The sequence below is a fragment of the Sinocyclocheilus grahami genome, unplaced genomic scaffold (genome assembly GCF_001515645.1).
Source record: "Sinocyclocheilus grahami isolate Dianchi unplaced genomic scaffold, SAMN03320097.WGS_v1.1 scaffold674.1, whole genome shotgun sequence".
NCBI classification, from domain to species: Eukaryota; Metazoa; Chordata; class Actinopteri; order Cypriniformes; family Cyprinidae; genus Sinocyclocheilus; species Sinocyclocheilus grahami.
The window spans coordinates 60,452-73,437 of NW_015505853.1; the positions used below are offsets into that span (position 1 = coordinate 60,452).

Here is a 12,986-nt window from a genome sequence, read left to right on the forward strand (position 1 = left end):
ATCTGTGCAGAAACATCGAGAACACGAGCACCAGGGAAACAGTGAGTGTGCACTTTACCTTCAGCTAACGTAGCACGGACGTGCCGGACGATGGAGTCTCCGATGATCACAGCGTCGCGTTCCGTCTCGCGGAGGGGAGCGAAGCGGTTCCGGGTGGAGGTCTCGAAGATCGGAGGCGGTGGAGGGGGAGAGGTCGTTGCCCGGGGCCTGGCTCGCATCTTCCGCTGCGGCTGCACCCAGGGTCCGTGGTGTCCCGGCGCCGGAGTGAAGGACATCTGGGAAGATCGCGTCCTGGGTGCACTGGGCCTGTGCAGAGAAACACATGGAGTAGAGGTGGTGGGAGAGTTAGCAGCGCACTGTATACTTACCTCGGACTTGTGAGCATCAGCCTGGGATGTTTCCAGCGCGGCTCTCCGCTCTCTCAGCTGGGTCTGCTTTGCCACCAGGTCACGGTTCTGATTCTCCACGGCCTCCAGAACGTGTCCTCACCTGCACTCAAAGGTAGACACACATCCGCCATTAAAGCAAGTAACAGTGAATAGTGTATTAGTAATGTAAGCGAGATTAGCGGCAACCACGCTGGCGATGCTAGCGGGCTATATGCTAATAGCGGACTCGGGGAGTCAAAAATAGAACTAGTGATAACAAGGCGCTCTGATTGTTTTTGTTGTAGAATACGATAGGGGATATATTCACACGTTATAGAAACGAAAATTATGGTGTATAAAATTGATTTTAAGATAAAAATTAGATGACAAAGAATTAACTTGACGGAGCTCAAACTCAAAACACACGGCAGCATCAAACAGGAAGTGTTTGTAGGTCCTGTGACGTCACATTAGCCACAGGCCCCACCCACGAATGTTGACAGACACTGCCGTTTTAATATAGAACCGCCCTGAGCGAGTTCACAGCGAGTTGTACACAGTCAGCCATTGCGGCACTGACGAGAATGTCTCCCAAGCTTTTTAGTGTCAGGCTTGTGTTGTGTTTTGTTCCCCATTTGCTCCCTGTATCCCAGTGTTTATGCCCATATTTGGCCCTTCCTGTTCCTGTCCTAATTGTTTCCAATGTGTTCCAGGTGTGTCTAGTTATCATCCTCGTTTCCCTGTGTATTTAAGTTCGAGTCTGTGCAGTCTGTCTTCGTCCTGTATTGATCGTCATCTCCTGAGTCTGTGTGTGTGATCCTGCCTGTGTTCCTCGTTGTTTGCATGAATAAATACCTTTGATGTTAATCCTCTTGGTTTCCGTGCTCCTTCGTCTCCTCATCTCCGCCACAGTAGGCAGTCATGACAGAATACAGGACCGAATAACAGAACAGTAAGCGGTGCCCCTTTCCCCATGTTTGTTTTCCGTTTTTTCGAAAGTCTATCTGTTTCCCGGCTGTTTCTCCCCAACTACCATCACCCCGTGGACCTCCCAGACACCACGGGACAAAGCTGGAGGGAAGGAATCCTCCGATGTCTGGAGAGCGTCCAGCCCCGAGCCAGAACCAGCCCACCAATCATGGCATCCTCAAGCTCGGGATGTCAAGCTTGCCAGGCGCGCCTCTGTCCAGCCCGCAGCTCTCTCCAGCACGCTGGCCATTCCGATGTCAAGCTCGCCGACCACGCCTTTCACCCCGAACCTAAAGGAGAATCGAAGGAGGTCGGCTCTAAGTTCAGAGCTGGCTCCAGTGTGAGTTCCAGCCCCAGAACTCGCTCCAGTGTCGGCTCCAGCCCCTGAGTTCACGCCAGTGCCAGCTCCTCGAAAGTACCTGCTCCTCCAGAGCACCCTCCAGTGCCAGCTCCTCGTAAGCACTTCCCAGTTCCCGAGTCTAGCCCAGGGAGGGCTCCTTATCCCCCGTCGAGCCAAGGGAGGGCCCCAGATCCCCCGTCGAGCCCAGGGACGGCTCCAGATCCCCAGTTAAGCCCACGGAGGGCTCCGGATCCCCAGTTAAGCCCAGGGAAGGCTCAAGTCCCCTGTCATGGCCCACAGAGGGCCTCGGAGCCCATAAGCATCCCCTAGTATTTTTGGGGGGGGGTAGTAGGGCTCCAGCCGTAGTAGGGCTCTAGGCTGCTCCACCATGGCCTCCTGAGTTCCCTACGCCGCCCTGGCCTCCTAGTCTGCCTGCTCCGCCCGGCGCCCCGAACTGCCAGATCCGCCATGGCCTCCTAAGTCCCCTGATCCGCCATGGCCTCCTGAGTTGCCTGCTCCACCATGGTGGAGGGACCGCCTTGGGGCAACCCGTCCCATCCAAGTCTGTCCTGAGGGATCTCCAAGGCGCCAATCCTCCCACCCCTTTGATGTTGTATGGCGCGAGGATGCGCCATCCGGAGGGGGGCGTCATATCAGGCTTGTGTTGTGTTTTGTTCCCCATGTGCTCCCTGTGTCCCAGTGTTTATGCCCATATTTGGTCCTTCCTGTTCCTGTCGTAATTGATTCCAATGTGTTCCAGGTGTGTCTAGTTATCATCCTCATTTCCCTGTGTATTTAAGTTTGAGTCTGTGCAGTCTGTCTTTGTCCTGTATTGATCGTCAACCCCTGAGTCTGCATGTGTGATCTTGCCTGTGTTCCTCGATGTATGAATCCATATAGCTCTCTCCATTTACTCCCGAAATCGTAGCCGCTGAAGACGTGGTGGATTAATTTTGTTTTAGAAGAAAATGCTCCCTCTACAGAAATTTGTTTATGTTTGCGCGAATCATATTACACCGGACTGCTTTGTGAATGAGGGTCAGTATAAAGCAGGTTTTGCACAAAAGTTGCTCCTGAAGGATGGAGCAGTGCCAACTGTTCATGATTCAGCTACACCTCCAGAAGTATAACGCGTTTGTTTTCCAAATTGCCTTTCTGAAAGAGCTTCTTGGCACTCTGTAAGGCTAATGTTGCTAAAGCTACCATTGTCTGTCTGTTTTCACTGATGCTGCCTTCACGTGCTACTAGAATGATCGTGAATAGGAATGTGGTAGTTAAGAATTGCATATGAAAGCAATGTGAAATTGACCGCTTGAATTTGTCAAGCTCATAATCATATGTGGGACTTATAAAGTTTGTGATAGCATGCGATGGCACCATGAGACCAGCTATGTTGTTATTTTTATCGTGCCGTGCTCGCCGTCTGTGTAATACATAAATAATCTGGCAGGGTGCCGAATTCGGAAAGACACCTGTTTGAACATGGCTGAACACTGCTACTAGCTTTTTCTGACATTTTCAGTGTGTGAGAAAGTGTTTTGTTATTGCTGGCATGCCGGTGCACGAGCTCTAGAAACTCCGCCCTCTTCTGAAAAGGAGGGGTGGGAGCACCAGCTCATTTGCATTTAAAGGGACAAACACAAAAACAGCGCATTTTGGCTCATACCCTAAAAATGCCAATTTCAACAAGCTAAAAAATTATCTGTAGGGTATTTTGAGCTAAAACTTCACATACACATTCTGGGGACATCAGAGACTTATTTTACATCTTGTAAAAAGGGGCATAATAGGTTAACTTTAAGCAGGACAGACTATAGCCACCTGTAGCACCAGGAATTCCCATCTTGAGGACACAAATGTAGGCTGGGCTGATGCTATGTAAATATATAAACAAGGTATAATAGTACATTATCACTCATGTGAATGTCCGCATTTTGGAGGCCCTAAGCATATTTTCAAAAGGGGCCCTCACTACATACAGTTTCACTGACACACATTATTTTAAAGTTTTACCAAATTGTCTTACTCAGTATATTTATCTTTCAAGATGTAAATATGAAGATATACTTCTTAAGCAAACTTTAAAAGTTTAACCATCGCTTTTAGAGAAATTATCAAAATTTAGTTAAAGGGGTCATATGATGTGTATTATTTGGTGTAACAGAATATGTTGACATGCTTTAATGTTCAAAAACACATTATTTTTCAATTACTCTACATTATTGTAGGTCCTCTATGCCCCGCCTCTCTCAAACGCTTTGTTTTCAACAAAGCCCCCTCCTTTGACAAGCACAGTCTGCTCTGATAGGCCAGCTAACCCAGTGCATTGTGATTGGCCGAACATCACAAGCACGCATTGGAAATGTAACGCCCCTTACCATAATCGCCAGCTTTAGCTTTCAAAGTAAATATCAAGACAGTTAATAATGTCATTAGTTTTACCATCAGTTCAAGCCCGAAAGGGCAACAGAGTCGCGTGACAGACACAGTGATGATGCAGTACACAAGCCGCGGTAAAGACAGCTGACGTGCTATGATTTCTGTCAGGCAGTTCACTCTCCTGTGATGTGACCCTGTTCCCCTCACACACACACACACACACACACACACACACACTCACACACACACACACGATGCGTTACTCTGTGCTGCACAAAACTCTGCATTTGAACAGTCAATAGCAAATACTTAAACTGGTAACAAAACACACTTACAGTCGCTGATTCAGAAGCGCCAGATTGTCATAGCAAAGTCGGAATTTACCCTTTTTTTTTTTAGAAATAGCCTTTGTGCACAGCCAGCCTTGTACTCTTCTAGGTTCAAAAAACTGTCGTCCATAAAATGCGTTGCACAAATTTGAGCATCGGGGTTGTGCTGTTCTGTTGTAAATAAATCTTAAGCAATGATTCCTAATTGCATCTACTTCCGGAAGGCCAAATAAAGTGCTTTTGCTTTCGCACTGAATCACACAGTGTCTCCCTGACATGCTGCATCAACACTACTGCTGTTCCTGAAACCACGCCTTCTTTCTTTGCGTGCACATTTGGGCAGCATTATGCTAATATTTCCACATAGTGACGTAGATTTGTGGGGGCGTGTTAGAACCGAGCAGCAACCTCCCGCTCTCTCTCGTGAAGCCAACAAGGAAGCGACTTAAACTGTAATTCATCGACTGGCCGCTAGAGGCTGGCTGCAAAAGGGCATCAATCCCATAGACCCCATGTTAAAATGTCCAACTTTACAGCAGAAAAAAACATGCCTGGTTCAAAAAATGATTTTGGTCTATATAGCTAATTTTGCCCTTCATGACAACTGTGAGGGGGGTGAATTTTTTTATAACTCATCCGTTTAAATTATATTAAGCCTTAAAATTCTGCATAATTAAGGGCGTGACCACTTGAGTGACAGGTGGATTGACGTTGCTGTCTCTATCAGCCGCTGAACTTGGCATCTCTGCCGTGTTTCTGCTTTTGTTTTATTCAGTCTATGGGTTATTTTCGAGATTATTTCTTAAAATTATCAAGTCTGGGATCCATTTTTCCAGTGAGTGATATTGTAATGTAATTTTATTTATTCATTTATTTATTCTTTATAATTTTATTCAAAACTCTACTACACTCCAGAATCCAACAGACTGTGATTTAGCTGTAACGTTTGGCCTGTAAACTCGTTAAGTGTTTTCCTCCCATAGAAAACCGTTAGGCTATAAGAAAAACTCTTAACGTGGCTTAATGAATTAAAACCGATTAAAACTGTTTTTAAAAGACAAAACTCAGTGAGAACATGATTAATAAATCATACTATGTACAGACAAGCACTGTTTTAACGCATTAAGCCATGTAAACGCTTTCCTTATAACAGTTTTCAATGGGAGGAAAACGCTAAACGCACGTTGCGTTCTTATCCTGGACTCATCTGCTTGTCTGTACATAAGTATGATTTGTTAATAATGTGTTTTCTGAGTTTGGTCTTTGAAAAACACTGTCTTAATGCATTAAGCCAAATTAAGTGTTTTAAAATGTCCCAAACAGAATGAGGACTGTGCAAAGTAGTCTGTGAAAAAGGTAACTATCTATTTGTCTGTGTAAAGTTTTCCTCTAGGTGATCCAGACCCTCTCAGACTAGACCAGTGGATGCTCAACGTGAAACGACAGAATTGGACTCCTAAAAATGCTTCTCGTCTGTGCAGTGAACACTTTGAGCACCTCAGCGCCACCCACGTCCCGCCTCTTTGCCCATTTTCGATTATCCGGGAGTGACGCGCTGCCAAGATGGCGACGACCGGCTCCGCCCACTTTGGGCTTCAAAAAAGCTCTTCAGAATTCAACGGGTGACGTCACGGACACTACGTCCATGTTTTTTACAGTCTATGGCTAGAACAAGCCATTTTAGGTAGGCGTGGCTGACTCTTGACTTTTATAAAGAATATCTCTTTGGATTTAAGACTTTAGTCTTTGCAACTTTACAGGTCTTCTTTATGCACCAAGAGCTTGTAACACTCCAAAGGGAAAGGAAAACTTGAAATCGCATCATATGACCCTTTAAGAGTTAATTTAGAGGTACGTCCATGTTTTTTACAGTCTATGGTTAGAACGAGCCGTTTTAGGTAGGCGTGGCTGACTCTTAACTTTTATAAAGAATATCTCTTTGGATTTAAGACTTTAGTCTTTGCAACTTTACCGATCTTCTTTATGCACCAAGAGCTTGTAACACTCCAAAGGGAAAGGAAAACTTGAAATCGCATCATATGACCCCTTTAAGAGTTAATTTAGAGGTTAATGCCTCATTAAAGCAGAAATACCTGCCAATGGGTTATGAAATTTACAATAGAAAATAGTATATTATTATTAATAATAATCTATTTTCTTTGCTGCCGTGTTTTAGTCCAGATTAAAATGCAAAAATGTATACATAAGAAATGCTTGAAAAGTATTTAAGTATTTAGAATTGCGTATTGTAGAGTTAACAAAAGTTGTCATGTGCAATGTAATGTTTGAAGTGGATGTCAAAATAAATGTCAGTAGACAGGGATGATTTTAAAACGAGCGGTCCATTTATAGATTCGTACGAATTTTCCTTCACAGTGTGGAAATACAAACTGAAAACAGAAGACAACGAGTGCAGTGACTTGGGGGAACGCCCATAAAAACATTTATGCCATGGGGGAAAACAAACCATTTGAATTAACTCACGGAGACCTTGTTAGGAGCTTGATATTTATTCTTTGTTATGATTTGATTTTTGCTTGGTGAAATGCTGAAAAGTTGCTGTGTGGTGCCCTCAAATAAGTAAAAGAAAATAAAAAAAAAACAGATCTGAAGTTTTATATAATACCTGTTCGTGCTACCCTGTCAGATTTTGCTACCTACCGTTAAAACAACAGGTAGCATATTCGACTATATTGCTACCTATCAGATTGTGCTTCCAGCATGATATTAATGTGGTTTGAGGCTTTATTAACGTGTACACCTACCCAACCTTAAACCTAACAATACTAAAAATACAGTGTTGGTAGCATAATCTGATAAGTAGCACTATTTGTTAGAACAACGGCAAGGGGAACAGTAGCTGAGGCCAGCCAGAATCTTTCGAAACGTTTTATCCATTTCAGCCAGTCATCCACTTTGAATGTAAAATTTTCCGGCAGAGGGACTTGAAACTGATTCATACTGGTGCCGCTAACTTGTCTGGTCAACTCCTCCTGCTGACAGAACGAGACAAAACTGAAAGCAGATTAAATTCAACTTCGCTAACTCACGTACGAGCTTATCGCTCACTTTTTACACTTCTGACACCATGTTCTGTTGTTTAGTAGGTACAACATTAACCTTTCATAGGATGGACGACGCAACAGCCAGCCATAACTTCTGACAACTTTTTATTATCTTACCCACAATACCATAACACACTCAATAGGTTCCACACATGGTATGTAGATATTATGTTACCAAATAGAATCTAATACTACAGTATATTAAAAAGAATTTTAACATTGACAAAACATATAACATTACTGAAGTGCCTTGAAATCCGCAGCGTTATTCTATGTGGTGTAGCTATAGCCTAATCATTTTCACAAATGCATGCGGTAAAATAAAAATATATAAAATAACATGAAAGTATCCCTTTACGAAATGTAACCATGGTTTTACTACAAAAAACTAAAACAAAATCTTAGTTACTATAAACCTAGTTAAACCACGGTAAAAAAAAACAAAACATGGTTTTGCTACACTAACCGTAGTTTAACCATGTATTTGTAATAAAAGTGTGGTTATACAATTGGTAATAAATGCGCCCAAAAAACAGCTACGGCCCTGGATGACTCCACCCTCAACTCGCTGTTCTGGCACGGGGCCAACTACCATCGCCCCGTGGACCTCCCAGACACCACGATACTAAGCTGGAGGGAAGGAGTCCTCCGGTGTCTAGAGAGCGTCCGGCCCCGAACCAGAACCAGCCCACCGGCTGCAGCATCCTCACGGTCGCCGGCCGCCGCTCTCTCCAGCCCGCTGGCCTACCCCGAGTCAAGCCCACCGGCCGTTCCGATGTCAAGCTTGCCGGCCGCGGCTCTCTCCAGCCCACCGGCCGATCCCGACTCAAGCCCGCCGGCAGTGGCTCACTCAAGCCTGCTGATCACGCCTTTCTCCCCGAACCTAAAGGGGAATCAAAGGAGGAGAAGACGGTTGGCTCCAAGTCCAGAACTCGCTCCAGTGTCGGCTCCAGCCCCAGAGCTCACTCCAGTGTTGGCTCCAGCCCCAGAGCTCGCTTTAGTGTCGGCTCCAGCCCCAGAGCTCGCTCCAATGTCGGCTCCAGCCCCTGAGTTCGCTCCAGTGCCAGCTCCTCGAAAGCGCCTTGCTGTGCCTGCTCCTCCAGAGCACCCTCCAGTGCCAGCTCCTCGTAAGCGCTTGCCAGATCCCGAGTCTAGCCCAGGGAGGGCTCCTGATCCCCCGTCAAGCCCAGGCAGGGCTCCTGATCCCCCGTCGAACCCAGGGAAATAGATAAAACGTTTCGAAAGATTCTGTATTGCGTCTGGCTTGGAGAGGCAGGCGGATGAAAATCAAGTAAATGCCTTGATCAACATGATGGGGGAGGAAACTAAGGACATACAAACTTCCCAGCATTTAAGTCCTCAAGTGACTATGAAGTAGTAAAGAACAGATTAAATGATCACTTCGTAGCTCACAGGAACAGGATTTTAGAGAGGGCTACATTTAGTTAGAAGTAGGCGAGTCCGTGGATCACTTCATAATGGCACTGCATTGTCTAGCCGAGCACTGTGTATGCGGAGATCTGCACGATGAGACGGTAAGACATAGACTCATCGTCACAAAAGGCTGTCAGAACAGTTACAGCTTGACCCTGAATTAATACTTGAGAAGGCTGTTGTACGAGTTAGACAGAATGAACAAGTAAAAAAACAACAAGAACTGCTCAAGTCAAACTTCAAAGGGGAAATTACAAATGAACAGCTGGATAGCGTGCAAACTAAACAGAACAGTAATTTGAAATCAAAACAAGCAAAGCCATTAATATGGACAGCTGGCAAAGAAAACACCTCAGGAAAAAACTAGAAAGCGAGCACAGTGTACAAGATGCGGAGACACAAAAGGTCACAATCTGCAGCAATGCCCCACAAGAGATGCAATATGTCATCACTGTCATAAAAAGGGACTTTATGCTAGAGTGTGTAAGTCAAAGAAGGTATATGAGTTGAATACAGCAACGCTAACTACGGATACAAATGAGGACATTGCATTCCTTGGTTCACTGACATCTGATGTAGCAGGGAAACCCTGGATGACTGAAATAAAAATTTACAATTTCGAGACAATGTTCAAAATTGACACTGGGGCAGATGTTACGGCGGATGACACAAAAAATATACAAAACAGGACATTTACGTTGTGGGTGGGTTGTACATGCCTTTGTTGGGCCGACCAACAGTCACTGCACTTCAACTGGTAGCTAGGCTGGATGTTGTCAGTTTAACTTCCAAAGAAAGAGTGAAAAAAGAATTTCCAAAACTCTTCAGTGGCTTAGTCAAAATGGAGGGTGACTACAGCATTGTGCTAAAGCCGGGTGCAAAACCTTTCTCTCTCTCGACACCAAAGCCCATTTCCCTTTCTCTCTTACCAAAGGTGAAGGACGAATTAAAGCGAATGGAACAGGAGACATTCTAATTTATTGAGATGCACCTGTAATTGCAAAGGTGGAGGAGACAACAGAATGGTGTGCTCCCATGGTTGTGGTACCGAAGAGCACAGGTAAAGCAAGAATTTGCACAGATCTCACTGAAATGAATGAATCAGTTATGAGAGAAAAACACCCTCTTCCTTCTGTGGAAAGCAGATTAGGACAACTTGCAGGAGCCAAAGTGTTTTCCAAGCTTGATGCAAATGCAGGGTTTTGGCAAATTCCATTTTCAAATGAATACTCTTTGCTCACCACCTTTATAGCTCCATTTGGACGTTATTGTTATAATCGTCTATGCTTTGGAATCTCTTCTGCACCAGAGCAGTTCCAAAAACTCATGTCCAGAATTCTTGAAGGACTGGAAGGTGTTGTTTGCCAAATGGATGACGTGCTCGTCTGGGTGTCAACGCAGAACGAACATGATGAGAGCCTGCGAAGGGTGCTCTCAAGACTTCAGGAAGCAGGAGTCACACTCAACAACAAATGTGAATTTTCCAAGACAAAAATCAAGTTCCTCGGTCAGATCGTTGAGGCATCAGGGGTGAGTGCAGACCCAGACAAGCTGGAAGCAGTTAAAGCAATGAAACAACCATGTAATGTCAGTGAAGTGAGGCGTTTTTTGGGAATGGTCAACCTCCTTGGTAAATTCTTACTACATTTGGCAGCGAAGACACAGCCACTCAGAGACTTATTGAGAAAGTCCAATATGTGGGTTTGGGGATCATGTCAGCAAGAGGCCTTTGAGAAAATCAAAGAGGAACTGACGACACCCCCAGCTTTGGCGCTGTACGATCCAAATAAGGATACAGCTGTCTCTGCGGATGCCTCTTCATATGGGTTCGGTGCTGTTCTCCTCCAGAAGCAAGCAGACAACATATGGAAACCTGTGGCATATGCTTCGAAGGCTCTCAGTAACACAGAGCAGCGATACGCACAAATAGAGAAGTCTCACATGGGCTTGTGAGAGGTTTGCAGAGTTTCTCATTTGGAAAAGTTTCCACATTGAAACTGATCTTAAAGCTCTAGTTCCTCTGCTCAGCTCCAAGAAATTGGACAAACTTCCCCCATGCATTCAGCGCCTTCGTATGTGTCTTCTGAGGTTTTCATATACCGTATAACATGTGGCCGGCAAAAACATCGCCACAGCAGATGTTTTATCTAGAGCTCCCATAAACAGTACAGCAGAAGGGCTTTCCGAAGAAGACATCAATCTGTATGCTGACTCTGTTTTGGCAAGCCTTCCAGCTACTGAAAAAAAGCTCAAAGAGATCCAAGAGCATCAAGACAATGATTCCATACTCTAACAGCTAAAGAAATACTGTGTGGAAGGATGACCAGATAAGTTCTCCATTGCCAAAACTTTCCAGCCTTACATGTCATTCTCAGGAGAACTTTCTGTGCAAAATGGGCTGTTATTGAATGGAATCAGGATTGTCATTCCAAAATCACACCGAGCTGAGATACTAGAAAAATTGCATGAGGGACATCTTGGCATAACAAAGTGCAAAGAGAGAGCTAAGCAGTCAGTTTGGTGGCCAGGTCTCAATAAAGACCTCACAAAAATGATTGAGAACTGTGACACATGTGCATGTGAGAGAATACATGTCAAAGAAACAATGCTGCCTACTGAATTTCCAACAAGGCCATGGTCCACAGTAGGAGCGGATTTGTAACAGAAAGACAACAAGCACTACTTGGTCATTGTGGACTACTTTTCTAGGTTTTTGAAGTTTCCAAACTAACGTCAACAACGGTGTAAGCTGTAATTAAACACTTCAAATCCATCTTTGCATGTCATGGAATCCCTGAGGTGGTGTGCTCGGACAACAGGCCACAATTTGCTTCAGAGTGTTTTCGGGTCTTTGCACAAGACTGGGGTTTCGACCATGTGATGTCGAGTCCTCACTTTCAGCAGAGCAACGGGGAAGCGGAGCGAGCTGTGAGGACAATCAAGAACCTCCTGAAAAAGTCAGCTGGCCCTTACCTTGTATTTATGACTTACCGAGCAGCCCCTCTTGCCAATAGTTATAGTCCTGCCGAGCTCCTCATGGGAAGGAAAATCAGGACACGAGTTCCTGTGATTCCGTCTCAGCTCAATCCAGAGTCCACAGATTTGGAAAAGCTGAAAAAGATAGAACTGACATGCAGACCGAAACAGAAACAAAATTTTGACCAAAGTCACAAAGCACATGACCTGACGCACTTACAACCGGGTGAACATGTATGGGTCAAAGACACTTCTGAAAGGGGCACTGTTGTGTCCACGGCTGGCTCGCCCAGATCTTACCTTATAGAGACACCCAGAGGTACCTTAAAGAGCAGGTCATATGGTATTTTAAAGTGTCATAATATTGTGTTGGAGTCCCCTACAACAGGTTTAAATGCATCTAAGGTCAGAAAACATTGTAATTTTCTCAGAATATTCATTTAATATTAGAATCATTTGCCAATGATTTCTAAACGATTAGTTCCAAGCAAGTTCGGAGCAAACCCCTCCCTTCCATAAGCCTTCTCTGTTCTGATTGGTCAGCTGGCCAAGCCTGTCGTGATTGGCACAGAGAGGAGTCCTTGAGCAAGTTAGCGAGCGCTACCATTGACAAAGCACCTTTACACAAAACAATAATATAGTGCTCCAATCCGTTCTTATAATAATGACATAAAATACAAAAACACTTATGCAAGCGAATCGTGCCCACAGTTAAAGTTTAGCTGCTAAACTGTGACCACTTAAAACAATAATGGTGGATACATTTGCCGAGTGCTAACGTGACTAACTAATAATACAATACAGTTTGTAAACCAAAATATGTCTACTGTAATGTTTGAAGAATGACAGACAAAAGATGCTGTGTCTTAACTTTTAATCAGAATGCAGAACAGCTGTATCACAGGCGCAGCAGCCTAACTAACTTGCTCGTCTCTCCCGCATTAACCCTATAACTGCCGGTGCAGCAAAATAAACAGCAATTTCACAATGATTATAAAGTCTGTGCGCTACATTACATTCTTTATTATTAAACAAAATAATTATAACAACGTCTGTCTACATTAAGCGACACATTCTTAGGAAATAGTGGGTTCACAGCGAATTATCAGAACTACTTCAGTAAGAC

At 44.5% G+C, this 12,986-nt stretch overlaps 1 long non-coding RNA gene across 1 annotated transcript in view; it reads left to right on the forward strand.

Annotated features, from left to right (window-relative positions):
* The first annotated feature begins 7,230 nt into the window (after positions 1-7,230).
* Positions 7,231-12,986, forward strand: part of LOC107559104 (uncharacterized) — a 15,097-nt gene continuing 9,341 nt past the window's right edge. Inside the window, exons 1-2 of the long non-coding RNA XR_001605559.1 lie at positions 7,231-7,241; positions 9,081-9,089. This is a non-coding gene — a long non-coding RNA (uncharacterized lncRNA). The remainder of the gene's footprint in view (positions 7,242-9,080; positions 9,090-12,986) is intronic.